Source organism: Piliocolobus tephrosceles, chromosome 14 (genome assembly GCF_002776525.5).
Source record: "Piliocolobus tephrosceles isolate RC106 chromosome 14, ASM277652v3, whole genome shotgun sequence".
Lineage (NCBI taxonomy): Eukaryota > Metazoa > Chordata > Mammalia > Primates > Cercopithecidae > Piliocolobus > Piliocolobus tephrosceles.
In genome coordinates, this window is record NC_045447.1 from 21,919,542 (window position 1) to 21,946,795 (window position 27,254).

The 27,254-nt window shown below is 39.5% G+C and overlaps 1 protein-coding gene across 3 annotated transcripts in view; it reads left to right on the forward strand.

Annotated features, from left to right (window-relative positions):
- Window positions 1-27,254, forward strand: part of ASTN2 (astrotactin 2) — a 997,023-nt gene that overhangs the window by 295,846 nt on the left and 673,923 nt on the right. The window lies entirely within an intron of this gene.

Sequence of the window (27,254 nt, forward strand, 5' to 3'; positions counted from 1 at the left end):
CGTGATAAAAATCCAAATGTAGCTAAACATTAAGGTTAAATGATGATATCACAACTTAGTTTGCATTTTACATCCAATTGAAAACACAAAACCCTCGCCTCATTAATCCTTTGCAATCCAATTCCCCCCCCCCCCAATGAAATGATCCTTTTGGGACCCATTTATATCCTTTTAACAGCCGCCTGACAGTTCTGCTGATGGAGTTTGTATCCAACTTTGTTACTGGATAGTGACAACCTGCCCTGACGGATATGTGTACATAATTATTCTCTCACAGTTAGATTTAATTAATGCTTACCCTCATCATGATCTTGCAGCTAGCAGGCTCTCTCTGCAGGAGCAGTTAATGGCAAAAGGATTTCCTTTTTAGCCAAGAGAGACTCCAAAAGGCTTTGTAAAACCCTTTCTTTCTTTAAGATTTAACAAAATGAAAATGCATCTGAGCATATTTCATTTGTTTTCTTTCCACATTAATGCCACATGTGAACATATTTGTGGCTACATATAGGGATAGAGTTGTTAAACCTAATTTCAGACTAAGTATTGCTAATATGAGCAGCTCCGACAGACCACAAAGAAGATGTATATTTTTTAATATCTTGGCTCAGAATTGAGGTGCCCTGGCTACATTTTGTTTACGTCTTTGTACAAAATATGTATGTGTATATTTTTCTAACCAACTGTCCCCCCAAATGCCACCCAGAGTTCAATAATAAACAACTGTGTGAGAGAGGAGATGTTAAGAAGAAATAACGGGGCAGACAAAGGGAGTTTGAAGACAAGCTTTGCAAAGAGATTATTAAGAAGTTAGTAATAAGAAGAGGGAGTGTGTATTTATAAAACCCCATTAGAAGGGGATACTTTACACATAATCTGTCCCAGTCCTTGCTTGTGAAATATTCATGTGTCATTTGATTTTTATTACCATAATGGCAATGTCTGTGATTGTAGAGAGCTTAACAGTTTACAATACATTTTTGTACCTACTATCTTAGGTGATCTTTGTAACAACCCTGTAAAATGTGCAGAGAAGCATTCACAGATGAGTAGACTGAGGCACAGAGAGGTTGTGTCACTTTGCACACAATCACACAGCTTGAAAGTAACACAACCTGGCACCGAAGCCGCACGCAGCCTCTTTTTTTTTTTTTTTTTAAGGCAGTGTCTTGCTCTGTCACCCATGCTGGAATGCAGTGGTGCAATCGTGGCTCACTACATCCTCAACCTGTGTGAAGCAATAGCTTCTGAAACAAAATCTAATGCTATATCAAATACCTTCTCCCATCTCCCTTTAGGTTTAAAATGCATGTAAGGAAGATTTAAGTGAAGGACTCCAATAGCAGTCCCTCCTTGCCTTCACTTGTCATGCTAAAGCATCAGCAAACTCTCAGCCAAAAGATACCATTTAAGTTGAAAGTAATATGATGTTACTTATTTTAATGATTATATACAATATTAATGATCATTATTGCTGTGAGTTGTTATGGGAGATTTTATCCAGCAAGATTCCAGAAGCCTCCAGTAAAATGTGGCTACATCAAGATGATAGAAGGAAACACATCTTTTTTCCTATTATGACAGATACTGTTTAAAGGCCTGGAACTTGAATCCTCAAAAGGCCTTAAATGAAATACCTAGAAATTCAGGAATGTGGAGTGGGAGGTGGGTATATAGAAATCGTCCCATAACGCAAATGAGAAAACTGAGGCACAGAGAGGGGAAGCAACTTTTTTACCTTGAGTTACAGACATATCTTGTCCCCCAACCCTGGTTTACTGACTCTCAGTTCAGATCTCTGCCCGCTAAGCTATAGCTAAGCTGGAAGAAGCCTGAGAAATCCCTGTTTTTACAAGTGAGAAACAGACCTGGAGAAGGGGGCATGGCTAATCCAAGGTCATACACTGCAGAGATGAAAATGCATCCAAAATCCTGTCTCCTTAATTCCTGTAAATTCGATGCAATTCAACAAATATTATTTGGGTGTGTATTACATGCCAGGCATGTGAGTTAACTGCTATGGTGACATCAGCCTCCAAAAGCACAGACAGGCATGTTGTAGAGATGAGAGGAAAGAATATGGCTGCTCATACTCATTTAACACAGTGAGTAAGAAGAATGTGAAACTAATTCCCAGTGAAGTCCAAGTCCAAAGTTAAACAAACGGACCTTGGAGAAGAGGGCTGAGGAGAGGTGGGTAGGGAGGAATGGAGAAGGGTGGAGTTACAGCCCCAATTACAGTCTCTATGCTTTGCTTGCTTCTTAATGTAATTACCTCTCTGAGTCTCCAAAGATGAATATTTAAATTGAAGAATAAGGGCTAGAGCCAGTAGAAATATAGCCTGTTACATTCAGCCAGTACTCTGTGGGGTAGTAACACTAGCATCGTGTGTTGTCGTTGTATTCTTCTTTATCAAGAGCTTACCATGCATCTTTTCATTTTGGATGTGGTATCTAGCTATACTTCACAATATTTTCACAGTTATATATTATTATTATCCCTGTTTTACAGGTGAGAAAATTGTGGCTCAAGAGGTAGACCCACTTGTCTAATGTCAAATAGGTGGTCGGTGGCAAAACCTGGATTTGAAACAGATCAGTTGAGCCCCAAAGTCCAGTCTCTTAACTGTGATGTGGCCTCTCTCATGGAAGCCTTCTGCTGGAGCACAGGGTGCTAAAGCCTGGAGTGGTACCCACAGGTCTGTTTTTGCATCCTCATTGCTCTGGGACAGTGATTCTCAGAGGGTGGCTCCTGAACACGCAGCATCAGCATCCCCTGGAAACTTGACAGAACTGCAAATTCTCAGACCCTGCCACTGTAGGGTGGAGCCTGGTGATCTGTGTTTTAACAGTCTTCCAGGTGATCCTGATACATGCTTAAGTGAGAGAGCCACTGCACTAGGAAGATATTCCCCTCCCTGGCTTCCTCTTCAGTAATCTCAGGGCCAAAGGGACCCTGGAGGTCACTGCTTCCAGCCCCTTTTGGAGCTTTCTGCTCCTCATCTGGTCTGTGTGTCTTGGTGCTATTCTGTTTTATGTGGATGATCAAAGTCAGTTTGAAAGACATTGAGGGCTAAAAGCTTTGTAAGCAAGCTCCGGGGAACTAGGACATGTTTCGCATGGAGCATTGAGTTGTGGCATGTGTCTGAATTGCTAAAAGTGAAGGAGGAAGTTCCACAGTGTCTCTAATTGCCTCCTCTTCCATAAACCCACCACCAGCAATGAACACAGCCATGGCCACCCTGTTGACTTCGTAAAGTCTTTTAAGTTGGTGTTGAACAAGCAAAAGGGAGGGTCGTCCTGTCTTTCTCTGTCAAACCTATGGCCAGTAAATCAAATCATCCATCCACACCTTAAATCTCTTCTCTTTCCCCACAAAGTCAATGACCATGTGGACATTTCAGACTGCTGCCCACTGCTTAGCAGTGGTCCTATTTTTAGCCTGTATCCTTGTATCCATACACAGATCCAACACCTCTCCTTGAAATAAGCTTATCCTTTTCCCTCCCCACTCCCAGGTGTCCCTAAGTGCAACCCTAAGTGCAACCTAAGTGAGAGGCACCAGGGCAATTGTGGTGGATGCTTTGGGACCTGGGCCATCTACTGCTGCAGTTTATTTGTATCCCCTGAGCTTGCTTGGACCTAATTGTGATGTGCCACTCTCATTTTATGTGAGACTCATACTCTACCACATGACTCAGTGGGTGCGACAGTACCAGCTCATGGCTTCTGCTAGGTTATGGCTGCATGTTCTCTTGATAGCATCCAATAGCATACCGGAAACTTTCAGGGGGAAGTTCCTTCTTTCAAATGTATTCTTTCTGCTGCAGAAGGCACGACCTTACTCTAAAAGCAGGAGATCTACATTGTGTGTCTCCTGATTGGAACTTGCAATCCACAGGGTATTTATTATCACCAGAAACTCTTATACTACAGGTGATATGGTTTGACTCTATATTTCCACCCAAATCCCATGTCAAATTGTGTGACCAGTTTTGGAGGCAGGGCCTGATGGGATGGGATTGGATCATGGGGGTGGATTTCCCCCTTGCTGTTCTCAAAATGGTGAGTGAGTTATCAGGATTTCTGGTTGTTTGAAAGTGTGTAGCACCTCTACCTTCGCTCCCTGTCTCTCTCCTGCTGGCCTTGTGAATATGGACTGGCTTCCCCATTGCCTTCTGCCATGATTGTAAGTTTCCTGTGGCTTCCCAAGATGCAGAAACCTGTACAGCCTGCAGAACAATGAGATGATTTAACCTCTTTTCTTTATAAATTAGTCAGTCTCAGGAATTTCTTTATAACAGTGTGAGAATGGACTAATACAAGGTCCACTGGGTCATATGGTAACAAATGGCAGGGTTGTTTGCATCACAGCCTAACTGCTGCAGCGCCTTTTCCTATTCTGTGATCCAACTCAGAGTTGGCAGCCTTCCATGCTGCTTGGAAAATGGGTCAGGGAAATATTCCCAAGTGTGTAATTTGCTGCCTCCAGAATCAAAAGAGGCCTACCAAGCATTATGCTTCCTTCCTGGAGGTGTGAGGTGTGAGATTCAGTAATTTATTCTTTATTTTGCAAGGGATGTTATGGCATGCCACAGACTGCTGAACTCTAAAATTTTCACTGGTGTAGTGAGCCCCTGATTCTTCATAAGATTTATCTCACACCTTCTAAAGCACATATCTTACCAAAACCTTCAACATATTTTTCCTTTCTTGTTCCTCTAGCCCAGTGATGCACCAACATAGTAGACCAATGTGATACTCTGTGAAATGTCTAGATGGTCCATGTTCTTCAGATTATGTAATGACAGAGGGCAAAACAGTTAATAAAACCCTGAGGCAAGACCAGAAATGTGTAGTGATGCCCATCCCATGTGGATGTCAACTTCTTCTAATCCTTTTATCAGATAGAGACAGAAAAGGAAAAACTTATTTTCCATATTAATGGACACATACTGTATACCCCAGACTGTATTAATTACCTGTAGCATAGACACCACATCTGACAACTGGAAAAATGGGGCCTACAATTTGTTTGAGTTTGTATTAGCTCACTGTTACCCTCCTGAATCCATCTGAATTTTGAAGGGAACAGACTGGTGAATTAAATGTGAATATGATACAGACCACCACTCATGCATCTTTAAAGTCTGTAAGTATAGCATTGATTGCTTCCATTACCCTCAGGATGAGACTTTGGTTTTAGTTTCCTCTCTTGGGTGGCAATGGAAATGACTCCACTTGCCTTCCCCACTATGATAGTTTTAACACAGAGTCCAATGAAACAATCAGCGGAGGATTCTTCCAGTCACCAAGTATGGCCGTGTCAATTCTACATTTGGGGGCCAGGGAACGGATCCTCCCACTGTGAGCTACACCTAGGTTGCGACTCCATTCTGTTACCTAGCACCCCTTGGTCCCTGACTCTAAGTATGCCTTGGGTCTCTGTGTATCACTGTCAACCTGTACTCAACGGTCTTTGAAATTTTTTATGTTCCTCTTCCTCTGGTGTATGATTGTCCAAATAAAAGGCCGTAAGTCCCTCTGAGGAAGGTCTAGAGGAGACATTACTGTATACACTCACTGTGGCATGGTGGCCTTCCTCATGGGCACCGAGGCTCTCCTTTGGTTGGTGAATGAAAGTCTGAAAACTGGTTCAGGTCTAGAAAGTGGGCATGTTGTAGGTGTGAGCAAGTACTTGCCATCATAACGTGATGACTCATTGTGCAGGAAGTTCTCAGAACGCGTGTGGGAAGGTGAGTTTCCAGTCATTCACTAAGAGATATGACAAAGTTTTCCAATGAGCCACCACCTTCTTCCAGTCCAGTTTTGTATTCCCGCCCCCACACCCAATAGGAGCCAAAATATTTTGTAATTTTTTAGCATTTCACAATTACATAATCTCTGAGTATATATACTCAGAGTATATACATATATATATATACAGACATATATATACACACACATACACACACACACATATACATATATAGAGACACATCTATATATAATTTCCTTTCATATGAAATAATAGCTGTGTGAGGGAATTACCTTTTCACATTCTAGTGCTATAGTGCTATTTTATTTATTCACCTCCATCTTGCAAAATCTACCCATAGGAAAGCTTCTAAAGTCAAACCCCATCTTCCTGTGAAATTCAGAATAACATGTATGTCACATTGTGTCACATTAGGATGCACTCATTTTTGTCAGTCTCTGGAAAATGCCATATATCAGATTAAGGCTGGTGAGGTGAGGATTAGTGTCTCTGTTTCTCGTGTTTCAAAAAATGTAAAAACTATATTTAAAAAGATTCAGAGAGGTTTAATAATTTGTCGAAAATCAGACATGAAGGAAGCAGCTGGACTCAAATCCAGCTCCCAATCATTGCATGTGTTCTTCCTAGCACTTGTAAGGTTAGGCTTGATTGCAAACTGTGGAGTGAAAGCTGTGCGATGCAGGAGAGAGTAAGGAGAAGGAGGTGTTGGAGGGGGTCAGGGACATCAGGAGGCCACACCTTAGTTTACCTTCTCCTCAACACACATGATAGGGGCCTCCTTGTCCTGGCTACAGCAAGCTTGGGCAATTCCCACTCCTTGAATCTGAAGCCATTTTCTGGAAACTCAGAAGCAATTGGAAAATAGCACACCATGCCTAATCAAATAAAATTCATTTCTTTCATCTCCCCAGAGAATTCCTCGTTTAAACAAACAGGTGAGTTTCCAAAAGTATATTTGTTTGCAAGATGTTTTCAAACCTGCATATAAATCCTTTTCTATTTTGAGAGGGCAGGCAGAGTGCGCAATTTACACTTTTTCTTTCCACTGTTTAGGTTTAAATTTTTCTGTGCATTATCTATTCATTCATTCAACAAATGTTTATTGAATGCCTACTCAATGCTGGGCACTTAAGTGAATGCAGAGTATGGTGATAAAAAAACAAAGGTCCTGAATGCCTGCAGGTTCTATTCTTCTGTAAGAGAGATGCAATAAACATAGATATGACATCATCTCAGAAAGCAATAAATGTTACGAAGATAAAGAAAGCAGGGTAAGAGGACAGAGTGAGGAGGTGGAGGAAGAGAGCATCTTAGGGTGGTCAAAGATGGCTTCTTGAGGAGGTGATAGTTGCACAGAGACCTGTGGAGAAACAACATTCTAGGAAGAGAAAGAATAGTATTATGACCCTGAGAGAAGAACAAGGTTAATGTATTCAATGGCCTGCAGGAAGACCAGGGTGAGTGAGAAGGGCAGGAAAGATAGAGATGGAGAAATAGCCTGGGGCTACATAATTAGGATCCAGCTGTGGATTTTGGAGTATTGTTTTACAGCTGATGAGCATCCATTGGAGACTAGTGAACAGGGAAAGGACTTGGTTTGATTTACATTTATAATATGACCTCTCTAACTTTTGTGCATATAATAGGCATTGGGAATATAAATGTAGAAGCCTGGAGAGTGTCAGAAAGCTCATGTTGTGGTAAAATAGAGAGACGATGACAGCTTCATCTAATGTTGCAGCTGTGGAGGTGATGAGAAATGATCAACCTTAGGATTTGTTTTTCGGGAGAGACAATGGGACTTGGATCTGGATTGGCTGTTCTCTGGGAGAGGGAAAAAAGGGATCAGTGATAACTACCATGTTTTGGTCTGGTTAAGTGCGTGACTGGAGATCTAGGATGGAGGCAACTGGTCCAGTAGCTGTCTTAGGAAGGGCAACGAAGAACTCTGGCTTAGCCATGTGATGTCCTCTCATCTGAATAGTAGCTTTCCAAGCCATATGGGAAATATAGAATTACTTTTGCTTTATAAAAGAAAACAGGGAAATTAAATTACTTACTTAAAGCCACATAACAACACTGATAGAACCAAGGTGTGGACCCAATAATCCTAGGTCTTGGCTACTGAGTTTTCCTTAAAACTGGTCAGCGAATCCCTTTGAACAACCTGTCACTTTTTTCCTCATTGGGTTTGTGGAGAGGTCAGAATTTTTTTTTTTTTTTTTTTTAATATAACAGTGATTTTCAAAGGGGTTTCACCCACGTTCTGCCCTGCTGTCATGAGACACAGGGGCCTTTGGGTGGCTCTTACCCCCAGTGCCTGCAAAGTTCGCCCTGGGAATGAGTGCCACGTCTGAAGAAAGATGGAGTGTGACAGCTGCTTAGAAAGCATACTGTGTTCTCCTGGGATAGAAATGTAGAAGGGCTGTTGGGGATTGTTAGCTCAGGGAAAGAAAAAGTCAGACTCTCACACATGGTAGAGTATTTCTGTTTGAGATTAACAGGCTAATAACTCAGCAAACAGGATTAAATTGGAAAACATCTCATCAAAACATCTGCAGTACCATGGGGTGGGGGATGATGATGAGAACTCCTCTTGATTTACTCCTTCTGGCCAACACTTGTTAGCTCCTCCTATGTGCCAGGAACCATATCAGGAGCTCAGGGAGAGAAAAAGCCTCTGCTCACATCTTGAGACAGTAGGTGGGGGGAGCCCTTCCCACTCTCAACAAAGTCCCTCATTCTTTCCTAAAACAGCCTATCGACACAACTTTAGGTATTACTGAAGCTGCGTTTTTTTTCTCTTTCTTTGTTCTTTTCTTTTTTTCACTTTGCTTTTTTCCCATCTCCCAGAGCTGTTTAAAACCCTAAACTTGTCCAAGAAAGAAAAGAAAAAGTGCAAATAGCAAATTACATTTAGTCCCTTCCACTTGGATCTGAGCTAATTAAGTTTGGTGTTTGTATAGAACCTTTCACGTGTCTTCCATGGAGAGTAACGAATGTTTCCTAGCTAAGGGGAAACTGAGGTACCCTATCCCAAAGAGGAGCCCGCTCTCTGTTTTTCACTTGCCTGATTTCTTGACTGCTGTGAAAACCTCACTGTTATCACCACCAGTCCCCATGCTTAAGCGTTCATATTACCATATTATCATATTACCATATTGTCCACAAGAGGTATGAGAAAGGACACTGGGTCCAGAGACCCAGGAGTTGATTGTGAATCTGTTACTGTCATCTCCCAAGCATACAGCTTTATATATCAGTAATAGGACATTCTGCTTACATTATGTAATTGTTAGACTTAATTAAACGATGAATGGGAAAGTCTTTTTTTTTTTTTGCTCATGCCAGAACTGCCTGAAAACCCCATCAACACACACACACACACACACACACACACACACACACACACACACAGACACACACAGACTTTTTAGGAACAATTGGAAATAACTCTACTGGCCACAGGACAGCTATTAGGCCATGGAGGCAGGCATGTTCCCATGTAGCCTAACTTGGAAAGAGGAATTTTGCAAGGACTTTGGAGCAAAGCTTCCACTGTTGCCTTCCAGAATCACCATTCTCCTAGACTAGCATTCTGCAGAATAAAAAAAAAAAAGACAGAAAAATAAAACTTTTGATGAAATCTTGTCCTTTAACATTGTCTGCAGCTTTGATCAAGCAAATGGCAAAGATTATTCAAGTTAGCAGTTGAATCTGTTGTTCTTGATTGTGTGTTTGTTTAATTCTTGTGTGGCCAGAAAGATGCACGTGATAAAGACCCTGTAGTGCCTTCATCATGCCTCAAAAGTATGTTCTCACCAATTTACATAGGTTCACAAGAAAACCCTTATCTCTGCACAGTTCACATTCTTTTACTAGTTTCAGCTTATTCACTGAAAGCTAGAGCCAAACCAGATTCTCTATTTCTCTTCTGTGTGATCATCTTTCCTCCATTCTCATGCCTCACTACACACACAACCCTAATCTCACATCCTGACCATTCTCTCTGCTACCCCCAGGAGATAGGAGCAAGGCCCTGCCATGTGTTCCACAGCTCTTGCTTATAGCATATTAGCGTATGCTATAGCCTCATTATACTTCATTCTGGCTTCTGACTTCTTGACCATTTCCTCTGTGTGAATGTGAGCTCTTGGATGGGAGCAATTGTATCTCTTTTTTATTATTATTTTTTTTGAGATGGAGTCTGGCTCTGTCGCCCAAGCTGGAGTGCAGTGGCACCATCTCCACTTACTGCAAGTTCTGCCTCCCAGGTTCACGCCATTCTCCCGCTTCAGCTTCCCGACTAGCTGAGACTACAGGCCACAACGCCCAGCTAATATTTTTGTATTTTTAGTAGAGACGGGGTTTCACTGTATTAGCCAGGATGGTCTCTATCTCCTGACCTCTTGATCCGCCCGCCTTGGCCTCCCAAAGTGCTGGGATTACAGGCGTGAGCCACCGTGCCCAGCCAGCAATTGTATCTTATTAACAGTTATACCCCTAGCCTACTGCACAGGCTTAATATGTAGTAGGCATTCAAACAACGTGTTGAGTAAACAAATCAATATTTGAATAAATGGAGCTACAGCTATTTGCCCAGTGGTCCAAGGTTTACAATATCCTTTTAAATGTATTATCTCATTTAAGACTTGTGACCATACTGTAGAAGAGATATTTTGTTTTGTTTTGTTTTGTTTTGTTTTGTTTTGTTTTGTTTTGCTGAGACAAAGTCTCACTCTGTCACCCAGGCTGGAGTACAGTGGCAGGATCTCGGCTTACTGCAACCTTCGTCTCCTGGGTTCAAGTGATTCTCCTGCCTCAGCCTCCTGAGTAGCTGGGACTATAGGCGTGCACCCCCACGCTTGACTAATTTTTGTAGTTTTAGTAGAGACAGGGTTTCACCATGTTGACCATGCTGGTATTGATTTCCTGACTTCCAGCAATCCACCTGCCTCAGCCTCCCAAAATGCTGGGATTACAGGTGTGAGCCATCACCGCGCCTGGCCTAGAAGAGATATATTCCCATTTTAGAGATGTGAGACTTAGAGTTTAGAGAGCTCAAGTGACTCACTTAAGGTCACTGTTAATGGTAATGATTGCTGTATAAAAAGTTACCCCAAAGCTTTGTGGTTAAAAGCAACAACCTTTTCCTTTGGCCCAGAATTTTGTGGGTCAGGAATTTGTAAAGGGCTTGGCTGGGCAGTTCTTGCTTGGGGGTGTCTCATATAGTTGCAGCCAAACACCTGGCGAGGCTGTAGTTATCTGAAGGCTCAGCTGGTCTGGACATCAAAAATGGCCCCTCACATGGCTGGAAATGGATGCTAGTTGTTGGCTAGGAGCTCCACTGGGGATGTTGACTGGTGTACCTACACGTGGGCTCTCCAGCATGCTAATCTCTGAGTAGTCAGGTTTCTTGGATAGTGACTGGTTTCTGTCCCAGGAGAACTAAGTGACATTGCATGGCCTTTTCTGACCTGGCCATGCAAGATACATAGCCTCAATTCTGCCATTTTCTTTTAGTCAAAGCATTAACAAGCCCTCTCAGAGTCAAGTATTGAAGATCCTGTATCTCAGTGAGAAGTATGTCAAGAATTTCAGGGCTCTGTATAAAACTACCACAGTAACACAGAATTTAAAAACAAAACAACAACAAAAAAACTCAAACTTAGGTTTTCTAACTCTAATTCAATAATTTTTTTGCTACTCCATGATTGATACATAACATGAATTTTGAATATACAAAACAATTCAGAGCGAATGCAGTGTATCAGCGAGGGCCTCAGTTCTCCAGACAGCTGCAGGAAGAATTGTTATGCTAAAAACACAATTTCTGATAAATTATTGAATTGTCTGTGTTCTAATTTCATGCCTGAAATGCAGAGGAGAAGTGAGGATACTCATCCCTCTGGGATTACTGCTCTGCCCTTAAGTCTGACCAACAAGAAGAGTGTCATTCGATAATGAGTTGTATTAGACTAAAACACATATCTTAGTCACGCATTCGACTAGGGACACAAAGCTGGCCTTAATCTGATAAATCCCATAGACTTTCTTTAAAAAAATGACTAATGTTCATTAAAAAGAGTTTCTAAAATTCCTCAAAGTGTAAACAAAAATGAAAATGTTCTGTAACCTCATCCTCCAAATACTACTAACATATACATTTTGCCCTAATTTTTTCAAGCTTTACTTACATTTTTCCACATGCAACTTAAAAATGATCTTTATTAAAATATAACTTGTTTACAAGAAATCACATCCATTTAGAGTATGCAATTCAATGAGTTTTGAAAGATGTATACACCATTGACCATTTCCTTCACCCCCAAAAGATTCCTGATGACCTTTTACAGTACATCCTTCTTTCTCCCTACAATATCAGACAACCACAGATCTGTTTTTTGTTACTATAGATTGGATTTGTCTTTTCCGGAATTTCACTTAAATGGACTCACACAGTATGTACTTTTTGTGTCTGGCATCTTCCATTTAGCATAATGACTTTGAGATTTCTTCCTTTGTTTACACCTGTCAGTAGATCTTTTTTTTTTTTTTTTTTTTTTTTTTTTTTTTTTCCTGAGACGAAGTTTCACTCTTATTGCTCAGGCTGGAGTGTAATGGCGCGATCTTGGCTCACTGCAACCTCCACCTTCCAGGTTCAACTGATTCTCCTGCCTCAGCCTCCCGAGTAGCTGGGATTACATACAGGTGCCCACCACCATGCCTGGCTAATTTTTGTATATTTAGTAGAGATAGAGTTTAATCATGTTGACCAGGCTGGTCTTGAACTTCTGACCTCAGGTGATCCACCCTCCTCAGCCTCCCAAAGTGCTGAGATTACAGGCGTCAGCCACCGCGCCTGGCCCGAATATGCTGTATTTTATCTGCCAACCAGTTGATGGATATTTGGGTTGGTTGCAGCTTATTGCTGCTATGGATAAAACTGCTGCGAACTTTCATGCAGAAGTCTTTATGTGAACATACCTGTTTTTGTTTCTCTTGAGTAACTAGGAATAGGATATCTGGGTTATATGGTTGTTGTAGAATTAACATTTTGAAAAATATGGTTTTTTTTCCAAAGTAGATACGTGATGCATAGTCTCATCTGCAGTAAATGAGAGTTTTACTTGCTTCAAAACCTTGTCAAGACTGGTAAGACGGATCTTTTTTAAATTTAGCCATTCTAATTGTTGTGCAGTTGTGTCTCATTGTGATAAAATTTGTATCTCCCTGATGACTAAAGAGGTGGAGGAACTTTTCATGTACTTAATCAGCATTGATATATTTTAAGGTATTTCTTCAAATCTTTTGCCATTTTTTATGTGCTTATCTCTTTGTATTGTTATGAGTCTTTATAAACATACTTTGTCAGATATATGTATTACAGTTATCTTCCCAGATTCTGTAGCTTGTCTTTCCTTTTCTTAGTGGTGTCTTTTGAAGAACAAAATCTTTCGTTTTTCCAAAGTCCAATTTCTTAATTTTTTTTAATGATTTTTGCATTTTGTTTTCTATCTGTGACCTTTGCCTACCCCAAGGTCAAAACAATGTTTCTCCCATTTTCTCCTAGAAAGCTTATAGATTTATCTTTTATATTTACTTCTGTAATCCATTTTGAATTAATATGTGTATATGGTATGAACTATGGGCTTTTCTTCATTCCTTTTAGCATATGGCTCTCCAGTTGTTGCAGCACCATTTATTGAAAAGACATTTCTTTGACAACTATATCAAAAATCAATTGTACATACTTCTGAACACTGTATTCTGTTTCATTGATTTATATTCCTATCCTTTAGCCAATACAAACTGTCTTGGTTACTATAGCTTTATAATAGATCTTAAAAACAAGCGGTGTTAAGTCTACCAACTTTGCTATAAAATTACTTAGCTATTGTAGATTACTTGCACTTTCATATAAATTTTAGAATTACCTTGTCAATTTCTACCAAAAAAAAAAAAAAACAGCTTGTTGGGATTATAGCTTGGATTTCATTTACTCAATAGATAAATTTAGGAGGAGAAAGCATCTTAACAATATTGAGTATTATAATCTGCAAACATGGTATATTTATTTATTTAGATTTTCTTTATCTTGGCAGTGTTACATTGTTTTCATGGAAAACATATTACATATCTTTTCTTAAGTATTTGAGAGTTTTTTTTTACACTACTGTAAATAGAATTATTTTTCAATTTTTTTTTAGCTTTTGCTGCCAGTATGTAGAAGTACAATTAACTTTTGTATATTTACCTTTTATATTTCAATCATGCTAAAGTAATTTATTCTAATAGTTGTTTTGTATATTCTTTGTGCTTATTTTTATAAATAATCATGTTATCTTTAAAAATATAGTTTTATTCCTTCCTTTCAAACGTTATGCTTTTTCTTCTTCTTGCTTTATTGAAATGGTTAAAGCAAGGGTGTCTATATATATTTCATTTGCAGCAGTTTGACTATGATATGCAACTCTTCCTTTTTCCCATGTTTAAATCCTGTTTGATTTTCCATGAGCTTTGCGAATTTGATAATTTGTATCTTACATTAAATTTGGCAAATTCCAGCCTTTATTTCTTTATTTTTATTATTCTATATCTCTCTGAGACTCCAGTGATCTGTATTTAGACTGTTTGATATTGTACCATGGGTCCTTTAGACATGGTTTAATTTTTCTTCTCTTTGTTTTTCAGATTGGGGAGTTGGAAATTTTCTATTAATGTATCTGCAAAGCCATTGATTATTTTCTTCATTTAATTAAGCCCATCCAGTGTTTTTTTTTTTTTTTTTTTTTTTATACATATTCACTTCTAAAATATCTATTTGGTGCACATATATGTAGATATAGTTTTTTCCTGCCAATAGTCCTCACATTTTTAGTCATTAAAATCACCATTTCCTTGACCCAACTGATCACAGCTTTTGCTGTTAAAGTTCTTGTCTGCTAATTTCAACATCAGGGTCATCTTAGAGTTGGCCTTTGCTGGTTGTCTTTTCCCATGGGAATGAATGAAATTTGCCTAGTTTACCATATGTTGAGTAATTTTGGATTTAACTTTGGAAATTGTGAATTTATTGTATGAAGACTCTTGGGTTTTGTTATTTTTCTTTAATGTTCATGTTTTGTTTTTGAAGGCAGTTAATTTGGTTGGACTTCAGCTGTCCTGCCTTCGGTGAGCAGCAGCTCAAATCTCTGGTGTTTTATTATCTTCAGCTGAGCTTGTCAGGGCCTGTCTTTCACATGCGTAGTCCAGAGGTCGGCCAGAGATATGGGCAGAGATTATACACAGATTGTGGGCTTCTCTTCTCTGGGTCTCTCCTTTGCTTGATTCCTCCCTCACTCTCTGCTGGCTTTACTTGATCTGGGATCCATCCACTGGGTCCTCAGTTCAGACAATGGCAAATTACTCCTGCTGCTTCAGGTTCCCTAGCTATGCTGTACGTGTAGCCTACCCTCAAAGGAAGAACCTTAAAGATGAGAAATTCATCCTGTGCTGTCTACTTCCTCCATGTTTCAACTTCTTTCCAAAATATACCTGCTTTTATTTACTTCCAAGAGCCCTCAGCCCTGTTTTTTTTTTTTTTTTTTTTTTTTTTTTTGGTATTTTGTCCAGAATGTATCATTATCATCTGCACAAGGATAGGTCTGTTACTGGTGTACTCCTCTGTACCATATGCAGAACCTCCTCTGTATTTGATATTAATCATTTTATTAACATAGGATTTATGTTTTTATCCCCTTTCTTAAAACTTGTATTGAAACGTAAGTATTTTCTACATTATTTTATCATCATCAAAGCCTAATATTCTAACATCATTAGCCATTCCCCTCAAGTTGGACATTAAGGCGATTTTCTGTTTTCCAATATTTATAAATAATGTTGCAATGAGTATAACAGTGCATAAAGCCCATCCTGTGTTTAGGACAGATTCCTTAAGGTGAATTCCCAGAAGCAGGTCAAAATGGATGGACATTTTTTAAGGTTCTTTTGTGTATTGCCAAATTGCTTCCCAAAAGGACCGTATAAATTTGCACTGCTTGCAGCAATTTAGGAAAATGATCATTTCATAAAATAATATCCAGACAGCACTGGATATTATTAAAGCAAGAAATAACTTTTCTATTTCAAAAGATGAAAAATTATAACCAAAAATTTATGAACACATATACACATAACATTTTAATGGCAGAGGATAGATCTTCCTGGTTCTATGGCAGGAGATTCCAGCGTGAAATAGGCATATTGCAGAGAAGACTGAAAAATAAAATTCTGAACAAATAATCACAGACAATTAAAAAGAGTAGGGAGATTGGGAAGCATAGAGGGAGAAGATATACTTGTACAGGAAACTAAAAGATGACAAAAAAGGCCAAATATGTGAAACAGTTTAGCCCAAACTCATGAGAATACTCCCAGAAAGATTGAGGCTTCGAAATTATCAATGCATAGTGGACACATTTGAAAGAAAATAAGCAAAGACAAAACACACTTTTAAAATTGCTTTTGGAACAATAAGAATAAGAAAATAATTGTCCTATTGGATGAAACAACTGAAACTTTATTACCAGATGAAAGTAAGGAACTAAGTTCATTCTGATTCTGTCAGATTTGTCACACATCAAGAAAAAAATCTGAAAACTAAGAAAGGGAGAATAAAGATGTTCTATAAGAAGTGGAGTTCTAACACAGGAGTATTAAGTATTTACTTTGAAGTGGCTGCCTTGATTTCCATCTCTAGACCCAGTCAGATTACTTCCAGGAGCTAAAATAATCTTGAGATGTTTTCAGAACCAGAAAGTTGGGTGTAATCTTGGAAGAAACAAGGCAGGAACAAGAGTTGCCAAAATTCTTTTGAAGGACAGATTTTCTTTTCTTTTTTTTTTAAGACAGAGTCTCCCTCTGTTGCCCAGGCTGGAGTGCAATGGCTCACTGCAACCTCTGCCTCCCTGGTCAAGCAATTTTCCTGGCTCAGCCTCTTGAGTAGCTAGAATTACCGTCATGTATGTCCACAACCAGCTAATTTCTGTATTTTTTTGTAGAGATGGGGTTTCACCGTGTTAGCCAGGCTGGTCCCAAACTCCTGGCCTCAAGTGATATGCCCACCTTGGCCTCCCAAACTACTGGGATTATAGGTGTGAGCCACCATGCCCAGTCAGAAGGACAAATTTTATCCAGCTTACTAATAAATAGTGAAGCACTATTGAATCTTGATTTTGATTCTCAAGAACAACGAGGTGGGTTCACCAAATTTACATGATTAATGTGTGGAGGAAATTGGGAACACCAGAAGAAGCCATCATGGGTTCATGAAGAAAAATCATGCCAGATGTACTGCATTTCTATTTGGATTGGTTTATTGCATGAGAAGATCAGGGATATATTATAGATACCAGATATCTGAATGTCAGCAAGATATTTGACAAAGCAAGGGCATGCAGCCAGTATGGAGATGGAGTTTATTGGGAAGTTAAGTGTCTTTCTATTCCCAGTATTCCATGCTAGGTTTACCCTGGTGAGAACTCTCTGGTTCTCACAAGTATATTAATTTCTGCATGTGTTTATTTGAATATTCTATCTTCCCAATTAAATGTAAGCTCTCTGATGGCAGAAACTGTTTCTGTTTCACTTCCCAGTGCATATCCACATCTAGGCACATTATGGGCTCCCAACAGATTGAATGAACAAAGTGTGTGTGTGTGTTTTATTTTGTTTTGTTTTTTCCAAAGGGTACAATTGTAGGCTGCTTGATAGTATAGTCAAGATGGTTTACTTTTATTCAATTACATGTTCTCAAAGAGTTTTCGTTAATGGTCTGATGTCACCCTGAAGAGGGTTCTCTGCCCATTAGCTGTCAAGTTTTATTCCAACATGAATGTCAATGTCTTAGAGAAGGGAATACCTAGCATGGAATACTGGAAATAACAAGGGCCACAGTTAAACTTCCCAGTCAACCCCATCTCTGTACTGGCTGTGCAATCTTGCTCAAGACAATCCCTGAAGATATCAATTTATTGATATTTAACACATGAATATCAGCATCAACTTAATTGCACTCTTACATGTACTCAATGTTTAGTCCTGTTGCTTGACATGTAGCAGGCACTCAGTTGCTATAAGTGCCTGTAGGGTAAACCTAGTATGGAATACTGGGAATAGAAAGACACTTAACTTCCCAATAAACTCCATCTCCATACTGGCTGCATGGCCTTGCTTTGTCAAATATCTTGCTGACATTCAGATATCTGGTATCTGTAATATATCCCTGATCTTCTCATGCTATTTGTTCCCTTTGTTATCTCCTGCTCCTTTTCAGGTTTATTCAATTCATAAAGGGCACGTAGTCAGGGAATAGTGTAACCGTGAGATCAGAAGATTAGGACCAGAAAAGTACATCTTGAGAGACTAGAAGAAAGGGTTGAAATATACAGATACAAATTGGTAGTACAAAACGTTCTTTACTCAAGTTTAGAAAAATCAATTCTACAAATACATGATGGGAAAGACCAGAGTTATTTGCAGTGCATGTCAGCAAAGAACTGAGGGCATATTGAATGTAAGTCAGCTGCCAATAAAGGTGAAGCGGGCTTGAGCTGCCTTACTGTAAGTCTCATGTTCAGAGAGAAGGAGGTGTAGTCCATTATTGCTCTATGCGGGTCAGATCACACCTGGATTAGCATGCCCAATTCTAGACATCAAAACTCAAAAAGGACACGAGAAAAATGAACTACTTTGAAAAGAATATGACAGAATGAATTTGAAATATGGGATGAGTATCAAAATTACTAAGATTTGAAAACAATGATGTAATACCCAGTGTTACAGAAGATATAGTGAAATACAGTGAAATAGCCACTCATATATAGCTGATTGGGACAAAATTGGTATATCCTTTCGGAAGGGTGTCTTAAATATGTCAAAACCCTTTGGCCCGTCAATTTCTTTTTCAACACTCAAGAAAATTATACATGGGGTTGCATAGGGCTGCGTAGAAATATTTACCTGTAAGAATGTATGATAAAATAGTGAAAAACCGGAAACGATGTAAAATTTAAACAACAAGAAATTGGTTAAATAAACAGTACATTGACATAGTAATTTTACTATGTCAATAGTAGAACTTTTCAGGCATTAGGTGATATTGAAGGTGAATACTTAATGGAATGGTAATATTTATGACATTTTATTTAACTTTATTTTAATTCCATACACAATTTATATTTATTTTCTCACAAAAGGAAAAAAAAATTAAAAGAAGAATATCTCAATATTCAGAGAAAATCACCAGTATCATTTGGGTAAATGTAGGTATAGATACATGTATAGATGAATATTTTGTACATATAAATCTAGATGTGTGCACATACACAGACATACATATGACATATGTAAATTACATTCTAGAAAAAGTTATCAGGTATATAATTTAACCCCAATACGTATTCCTAGCATAAATAAATGTATCGTTATAGATAGATATAGATATAGATTTTTTACAAAATTCACACGATATGCTCAAGTTACAAGACAATGAAACCTAGTTGTAAAAACATGCATATAAACACACAGTTAAAATCTCAAAGTAAGAGAAGTCAGCTCAGAGAAATAAAATTTGACTTGATTATTATTTTCTTCTTTGTGCTTTTCTTACCTTTGAAAACATTTCTACAATAAATATGTACTGACTTTATAATTCAAAAATTATAACTTTTAAAGCATATAATATAAGGAATGGCTGAAGGAATTAATAAAAATATGTAGCTTGGGCCGGGTGCAGTGGCTCACGTTTATAATCCTAGCACTTTGGGAGACTGAGGTGGGCAGATATCACTTGAGGCCAGGAGTTTGAGACCACCCTGGCCAACATGGCAAAACCCCGTCTCTACTAAAAATGCAAACATTAGCTGGGCGTGGTGGTGGGCACCTGTAATCACAGCTACTCAGGAGGCTGAGGCACAAGAATCACTTGAAAATGGGAGGCGGAGGTGGCGGTGAGCCGAGATTGTGCTAATGCACTCCAGCCTGGGTTACAGAGTGAGACTCTGTCCCAAAAGAAAAAAAAAAGAAAAGAAAAGAAATATGTAGCTTGGATGAAAAGATTGTGAGTGGGCACATAAGCAATATTCAGATGACTGAGGACCATCATATAGGGAAGATAACAGTCTAAGTCTACCATTTTAAACGTCTGGACAGACTCTACAAAGTGGAAATTTCATAGAACTTAATATCTGACCAACCTCAGATACTCAGCTCTGCCCCCTTACTCTACTGTAGCTTCCAGAATTGGTTCTATATTCTCCTCTCTGCTCTGCCATTTATGAGCTGTGGGACGTTGACCAAGGCCTCTGTAGTGTCTCTGACCCTCAGTGTCCTCATCTTTCAAGTGGGAATGGCAATGCCCATCTCATCCAGTTACTGTGAATGTCAAATGAGCTGCTGTGTTTGGGAAGAGAGTAAAAGTATTAGCTGTTATGCAATGTCTGTGAGATGTTAATGTCTTTTTCAGTCACACGGTATGTCAGGAACAGGACAGACCTAGGACCAGGGTCTCTGGACACCACACCAACTCATCTTCCCATTGCCCAGGTACCATATGGTGATAACTTGGAAAGAGTGTGGATATTTTTGTAGGACTGGACAAGGGGAGTGTTCAGTTTACCTATTGTTGCATGATACAGCATCCCAAAGCTAGTGCGTTAAAGCACCAATCTTATTATACTCACAGATTCTAGGAGTCAGGGAGTCATACATGGTGAAGGAAATGTGGATTATCTCAGCTCCACAAGGACTGGACTTCAGCTTCGAAACCTCAAACATCCATGGGTAACAGATGGCTGGGGATAGAATCAACTAGAAGCTTCTCTCATGTTTTTGCCACCTGGGATGGGCTGGGATGTCTTAAATGCTGGGCTTAGCTGAGACTCTTGACTCAACCACTTACACATAGCCTTTCTATGGGGCTAAGAATCTCACAGCATCATGGCAGTTTTCCTAAGAGGAAACATCTAGAGAACCAGTGTTTTCAGAAAGCCAGGCAGAAACTTTATTGCTTTTCAGGTTCTATCCCCAGAAATTCCTGCAGAGTCACTTCCTCTGCGTTCTGTAGATTTGAGGTACATTCCTAAGGCCAGTCTAGATTTGGGGGCAGGGAAATGAGACTCTACCTTTGACGGGGGAGTGGCAAAGTTCCCACTGCAAAAGAGAAGACAGGATGGGAGATTTTGTTATGGCTCTGTTTGGGAAATATACTCCCCCCACAGGGAGGAGTGGGATGTTTGAGAAGACAAAGCTTTACTTCCCTGGAAGAGTGAGTTAAGCTAGATTGGAGATCTTTTCCCTCATAAGTAGTTATTTAAGCCAAAATTCGGGGATAAATTGGGTCATTTCCTTTCTTGGGTGATGGAATGATCCCCCTCTGAGATGGTCATATTATATTAAAGGTCAAGTGAGTAATGGGTTTAAACTGCTGCAATAAAGAGTACATACTTAAAAAATAAACAAAGCTTTTAGTAAGTATCTTTTTTTATTAGCAAGCATTAGAAGTTCATTGGAGGAGAATTTTTAAATGCATAGGAGCAACAATAAGACATTTTTTAAAGCACACCCAAATCTTATCATCCAGAGAAAAACCACTATAACACCTTAATATGTTTCCTTCAATATGTGTATATTTACATGTATTTTATATGTACACTTTAAAAACAGAATACTGTTATTTTAAAATACGTTTTATTATGTGCTTCTTAAAACTTTGTTCATAACCTTAGATCATGACATCTCAGAATGACTTTTTACTTCTTTCTTCTTCATTTTTATTACATACACAGAGTAGCATTCATACCAAATATGAGCAAGCATGTATAAACTTACACAAGTGGAATCCCTCTTTGTATTCTTCTCTGCATACCTTTTCACAAAAGTATGTCTTGGAGAGGTTTGTATGTCTATAATTTAGATCTATGTCACTGTTTTAGTGGTCTTATGGAAGACTATATGCTATGATTTTTTTCATCAGTCTTCTGTAAATGGACATCTCAGTTCTTATTCTTTCCCTGAAATTATAAACAATCAGATTTAGCTATATTTTACCATATATAGTTTTTCACCATAAAAATCAATTTTAAAAGTTCATCATAAATCCCAAGAATGCTGCAGAAATTTCTTCCCTGGGGGATCAGACAAACCAGGGCTTGAATCCATATCCTTCCACTTAGCTGGCTGGGTGACCACAAGTAAGGAGCTCCACCTCTCTTGGCCACATTTGGAGAAATAGCATAGTCCCCTCTATGTAAAGTGTCCGGCACTGTGCCTGGCCTATAGCAGATGCCTGATGGCAGGTAGCAGTTACAGTCAAAACATCTCCGAGAAGTGAATGTGTACGAACATTTGTGGTTAAGCTCTAAAGCTCAGAGCAATTGTAGGTTGTGTGGTTTAGGGGGTGTGGGAAGTTTACCCACTTCTGTCCTTTTTCCATAACTGGGACCATTTGTATTCCCTAAATGGATGGGGGTCAGATGGACTTTTCCATTCCTGAACCACATATTTCTTTATCTGGCACAATTCTGGGCAATCTAAAAATGCAATATCACTGTCACCAGCTTGAAGAAGACATGGAGCCTGAATAATTTAACATGTCACCACCATCCATCATGATAGCAAGAGCAGGAGATGGAGTGGGGAGGACTGGGCCTGCCGAGGCTGGCAGAGCAGTTCTGTGGACAGGGCAGCCCAAGCATGGAAGGTAGATTGCAAAAGAAGAGCAGTGAGTTAACTCTCATAGGCCCAGGAAAGACCTTGTATCTTCTTGCTCCATAGTTCTCTATAACATGACTTTTATGTTGTTCTGATGCCTTGATTAGCCTCAGAGCACACCTGGGTCAAATTCCCAGTTTACCAACAAATATCTATGCCATCTAGGGGGAGCCTTTAAATCTGTCTAAATATCTTCATTTATTTAGCAGCAAAATTGAGGTAAGAATTCTCAGGTAGAAGGCTTTGCTAAGTCCTAGAATGGCATGCCAAGAGTATCTAAAATGCTTACCCACTAGAAAGCAAACTCCAATAAATCAGTAATTTTTGTGTGTTTTATTGATGGCTTTCTCTTCAGTACCTAGACAGTGTTTGGGACAGCATGGGCCCTGAGTAAATGATTGTTTAAGGAATGCATAAACAAATGAGTGAGTATTGTGATGATTTTAGGTGACCAGGTGGTCTAGGACAGACTGAATGGTCACCTTCTGCATCCCCACACACTGGGCTAGGACTCCAGAGGTCTGAGCTCTTGATTCTTTCAAGGTGGCTATGTAATTCTTCCACTCTGTGCCCTAACTTTCCCTCTCCCTGTCTCTCTCACAGCTCTCACGTTCCCCATTTATGGTTCTATCACTAATTTTGTGATATTACCAAAAAAAAAAAAAAAAAAAGTGGGTTTCTTTTTTTACATTTTATGAGATATATTTCACATAAGATAAAATGAATCATTAATTGGCCAGGCACGGTGACTCACTCCTGCAATCCCAGCATTTTGGGAAGCCAAGGCAGGTGGATCACCTAAGGTCGGGAGTTCGAGACCAGCCTGACCAACATGGTGAAACCCCGTCTCTACTAAAAATACAAAATTAGCTGGGCATGGTGATGCACACCTGTAATCCCAGCTACTCAAGAAGCTGGGGCAGGAGAATTGCTTGAACCCAGGAGGCAGAGGTTGAAGTAAGCTAGGATCACGCCACTGTACCCCAGCCTGGGTGACAAGAGCAAAACTCTGTCTCAAAATAATAATACATCATTTTAAAGTGTATAATTCAGTGGCATTTAGTACATTCACAAGGTTGTACAGCCATCATCTCTGTCCAGTTCCGAGACGTTTCCACCACCCCTGAAAGTAACTCAATATTTATTAACAGTTACTCCTCATTCCTCCTTTTCCCTAGCCACCACTAGTCTACTTCCATCTCTATGGATTTAGCTATCCTGGATATTTCATATAAATAGAATCATATAATACGTTACCTTTAATGTCTGGCTTATTTCACTTAGCAAAATGTTTACAACATTCATCCACATTGTAGAATGTATCAGTATTCCTTTTTATGGCTGAATATTATTCTATGTCTATATACCACATTTTGTTTATCCATTCATCAGGTGATTGACATTTGGGTTTGTACGTTTTGACTTGTAAATAGTGCTGCTATGAACATTCATGTACAAAGACTTGTTTGAATGTCCTATCTTCAGATTTGGGGCTGGGGGTATATACCCAGGAGTGGAAATCCTGCATCATGTGGTAATTCCGTGTTTAACTTCTTAAGGAACCACCAAACTGGTTTTCACAATGGCTGCACCATTTTGCATTTCCAGCAGCAATGTATGAGGGTTCCAATGTCTCCACATCCTTACCAACATCTGCTATTTTCCATTATTTGATTATTGCCCACCTAGTGGATATGATGCGGTATCTATGGCTTCGGTTTGCATTTTCTACTGACTAATGACAGTAAGCATGTTTTTAATGAGAACAGAGCATTTTTCAATCAGACGTAAGTCAGATTCAAATTTGGACTCTGCCATTTGTGTAATTTTGATTAAGCAACAGTGAGATTCTGAATATTGATTTGTCCACCAATAAAATGGGATTAACTCCTACATCTCAGACCCCTGGTGAAGTGTAGGAAGGATATTGCAGGTAAGGTACCTGGGGCAGTGCTTATCACACTGTGGCATGTGTTTAGCTCATCTTCTTAATGGCTCCATCTCAGGCTCTTCAGTACCAGAAGAACCAAGGGCCCAAGGAGCAAGGATAGAAAGGCTGCTGGTTCCAGCAGATAGATTACCTCTTCTTTTCCCTTGCCATTCTCACTTTCTCTCAGCCCCTAAATGGAAGTATGTGAGCAGCCCTGTGTAATTAATGGCTGCATTTTATTGCACTAAATCACCAATTTTTTATTAAAATGCTAACAGAGGGGGCCCTTTTCTAGCCATCTGAATCACCTCCAAGTCAGACTGTAATTGGCCTGTGGCCCCTTCAGATTATATGGATACTCAGAGGCTATATGCCTTGGGTGGCTGCCACCTCCCCAGGATGTCACAGCAGGCAGGAGAGTCAGGGGCTACCTCCAACCAACAGCACTTCCTTCCTTTCATTCTGTTAAACGCAGACAAGCATCAAGGAATTGAGGAATGTGCCCTGACTCTCACTTCTTGGTCTTCGTGCAGAATGTTTACATGCAACATACTGTTTTCCCCATAATAATCATTCAGCTGAGTTCTTGTACCCCTTTTAAAGATGAGATCAGAGAGATCAAATGCCCTGCCCAAGACCATATGGCTAATAAGTGAATCAAAGAACTAGAACTCATGTCTGACTCCAATACCTTAATTTCTTTCTACTGAAGTCCATCACTTCCCTTGGCTCATGGATAAACAAATAAAGAAACTAACTAGACTCCAAGTGCCTTGGGAGCAGGGACCATAGATACTGTTGTTTAACAGAATCCCAGCTGTGCCATTTTTTCATCCAGGTCAAAAATCCAAATTGCTTTTTAAGATTTAACATTTTACTGGTGGTCATGGCTTATTCATCTTCATCCTGTTCTCAGATCCTTGCCCTTATTTATGCTCAGTAATATTTGTTGTACAAATGTGTCTAGAACTGTGTTCTCCAATATGGTGAGCACCTGAGATGTGGCTTGTCTGTATTGTGATGTGCTATAATCACAAAATGCACCCTGGGTTTTGAAGACTTATGAAAAATATATAAAATATTTTAGTAATAACTTTATGTTAATTTCACATTAACATAATATTTTAATTTACTGAGTGAAATGCAAGATATTCTGGAAATTCATTTGAACTTTTATTTCTACCTTTTTAATGGGGCTACTGGAGCATTTAAAATGGCATATGTGGTTTGCATTATATTTCTATTGAACCCAGTTTATAGACATTGTTTTTGAGCCTCAGTTTTCACTCTGAACACATGGTACTTTAATACTTACAAGAAGGGAGTAAAGGTCAGAAGAGTTTGGAAATGGAGGCTTGACCTGAAGGGAAAAGCCTTTATGGAAACCCTTATGGTAGTTATAGGGGTGTGGTCTCTGTGTGCCTGGACATGTGGAAAGGTGGGGGAGTCGCAAAGATCTTGCTAAGCCTGATTAGAGTTCCTACAAGAAAACAGGTCCAGGTGTTGGAGTCAAGTAAGAGAGCTGCTAATCCTTAATGGTCAACGTATCAAGCATTTGCCAGCCCTCTACATCCATATGCATGCATGTGTGTGTACACACATAGGCACAGACACACATACTTTCCCTGGTTGTATTAGGTATGAGGCAAGCTTTGCAGGTAGACAGACCAAATTTCAATCCCGTTTCTCCCACTTACTACCTCATATCACCCCTCTGAGACAGTTATTCATCTATAAAACCAAAACTCATGATACAGTCCTTATAGGATGACTGTGGACATTGTAAACAAAGTATTTGTTCATATTTTATTGTAAACCAGCATTGTAAAAAAGGAATAGATTTACCCGCCCCTGTCTGAATTTGAATTGTGGTTCTACTACTTGCAAGCTGTGACCCTGAACAAAATACTTAATTTCCACGTGCCTTCATTTTCTCACCAGTTGAGATGGGAATAAATGTAGTAACCTACCTCCTAGGTTCTTGTAAGTATGAAATGAGTCAACGCATGTAAAGTCTTTAGTATAGTGCCTGGAATAGATACTGTGCTATGCAAGTGTTAGCTTTTCTTATATTAGAATTGCCTGGTGACTCTTATATTAGAATTGCCTGGTCACTCTTTCTGTCTTGCCCCAGTAGGGAAAAAATAATGTCTGATTCCTGTATCCCAGATTTGTTCACCATGGTAGGGATATACAAGGTCATGTGTTTAGGATAAAGCAGAGATTGGAAGGTAGGAAGGGAGTAAGAATTTTGCTGAAATGTTTCAAAGTGTGGGTGTGGCATCGAAGGGGCTGTGAGAAGAGTCTGAGGTGGCCTCCTAACAGGGATAGACCCCTCGTTTTTGCTCTGTGGCTCCAGACACAGCAGAAAATATGGCAGATGTTTTCTGAATGTAAGAGAATGACCTTATCAGATGCCTTCATTTTCCCTTTGACCAATAATTACGTATAGATGAACAAAAGTCTTCCTCCCTTTTTTTTTTTTTTGGAGATAGAGTCTCGCTCTGTCACCCAGGCTGGAGTGTAGTGGTGCGATCTTGGCTCACTGCAAATTCCACCTTCCCGGTTCAAGCAATTCTCCTGCCTCAGCCTCCCAAGTAGCTGGGATTACAGGCACACCCTGCCACACCTGGCTAATTTTTTGTATTTTAGGAGAGACGGGGTTTCACACATTGCCCAAGCTGGTCTTGAACTCCTGAGCTCAGGCAATCTGCCTACTTTGACCTCCCGAAGTACTGGGATTACAGGTGTGAGCCACCGCGCCTGGCCCTTCTCCCTTCTTTTCTTTCTTTTTTC